The following is a 2,500-nucleotide window of genomic DNA, read 5'->3' as shown; positions in this document are numbered from 1 at the left end:
ACCTCATTTACAGGAAGCTCACTAGTTTCCTGAATAGGTGTCTCTGTGTGTTTGCATGTGTGTGTCTGCACATTTCTGTATGTGTGTGTGTGTGTTTGCATGAGTGTGCATTAGTTTGTGCGTGCCTGTGTGTGTGCATCTGCGTGTGTGTTTATGCATTTGTGTGTGTGTGTCCTGACAGGGCCGGGATGTTTGCCAGGGGTCACCGTAGATTCTATCTCCTCGGTCGCGGACGCTACAGGAAGTGACACGGGCGGTGTGACATCCCTGGGGGGCTATTTCTGTCCCCCCACTCCCTGACATACTGCATCCACAGGCACTGGATGACTGACACACACACGCACGCACGCACACACACACACACACACACACACACACACACACATACACACTGAGTGATTGACTTCCCTGAGCTCATTGTCACTGGACGACCTCCAAACTTGATGCTGAGCTGGGTATGTAATGGTTATGAGTGTGTGTGTGTGTGTGTGTGTGTGTGTGGTGTCTATTTGTGTGTGTTTATTGCAACTTCAAAGGGGGGATTGAGTTCACTGTCATGCTTGCCCTCATACCTCTATCTATTCTGTTGGAATGCACGGTGTGTGTGGCAGGTCCTCTTCATGGTGTGTGTGTGTGTGTGTGTGTGTGTGTGTGTGTGTGAGAGAGAGAGAGAAAGAGAATGATTGATACTCTAAAGTGCATATGTACAGTACTGTAGTGTGATCAGTGTGATATGTGAGATTAGTGTGATCATGTGTGATCCGTGTGATCATGTGTGATCCATATGATCAGTGTGATCAGTGTTATCATGTGTGTGCCCTATGGGAGAGTGTACGTGCATTTATGTGTGTGTATGCACTCCTCTGTGTGTCCGTGGGGAACTGTCTGTCTGGATTGTTAGGTCATTTACTTATTTCTGAGGTTGTTAGGATCCCCATTAGCTGTTGCAAAAGCTACAACTACTCTTCCTGGTGTCCAGACACAACATAAAACACGATGTAATACACAACATACTACATGATGTAATACACAACATAAAACATGATGTAATACACAACATAAAACATGATGTAATACACAACATAAAACATGATGTAATACACAACATAAAACACGATGTAATACACAACATACTACATGATGTAATACACAACATAAAACATGATGTAATACACAACATAAAACATGATGTAATACACAACATAAAACATGATTTAATACACAACATAAAACATGATGTAATACACAACATAAAACATGATGTAATACACAACATAAAACACGATGTAATACACAACATACTACATGATGTAATACACAACATAAAACATGATGTAATACACAACATAAAACATGATGTAATACACAACATAAAACATGATGTAATACACAACATAAAACATGACAACATAAAACATGATGTAATACACAACATAAAACATGATGTAATACACAACATAAAACATGATGTAATACACAACATAAAACATGATGTAATACACAACATAAAACATGACAACATAAAACATGATGTAATACACAACATAAAACATGATGTAATACACAACATAAAACATGATGTAATACACAACATAAAACATGATGTAATACACAACATAAAACATGATGTAATACACAACATAAAACATGATGTAATACACAACATAAAACACGATGTAATACACAACATACTACATGATGTAATACACAACATAAAACATGATGTAATACACAACATAAAACATGATGTAATACACAACATAAAACATGATGTAATACACAACATACTACGTGATGTAATAAACAACATAAAACATGATGTAATACACAACATACTACATGATGTAATACACAACATAAAACATGATGTAATACACAACATAAAACATGATGTAATACACAACATAAAACATGATGTAATACACAACATAAAACATGATGTAATACACAACATAAAACATGATGTAATACACAACATAAAACATGATGTAATACACAACATACAACATGATTTAATACACAACATAAAACATGATGTAATACACAACATAAAACATGATGTAATACACAACATAAAACATGATGTAATACACAACATACAACATGATTTAATACACAACATAAAACATGATGTAATACACAACATAAAACATGATGTAATACACAACATAAAACATGATGTAATACACAACATAAAACATGATGTAATACACAACATAAAACATGATGTAATACACAACATAAAACATGATGTAATACACAACATAAAACATGATGTAATACACAACATAAAACATGATGTAATACACAACATAAAACATGATGTAATACACAACATAAAACATGATGTAATACACAACATAAAACATGATGTAATACACAACATAAAACACGATGTAATACACAACATAAAACACGATGTAATACACAACATAAAACATGATGTAATACACAACATAAAACATGACGTAATACACAACATGAAACATGATGTAATACA

This window comes from Oncorhynchus mykiss, chromosome 13 (genome assembly GCF_013265735.2).
Source record: "Oncorhynchus mykiss isolate Arlee chromosome 13, USDA_OmykA_1.1, whole genome shotgun sequence".
Classification (NCBI taxonomy): Eukaryota; Metazoa; Chordata; class Actinopteri; order Salmoniformes; family Salmonidae; genus Oncorhynchus; species Oncorhynchus mykiss.
Note: the sequence above shows the minus strand (reverse complement) of the source record.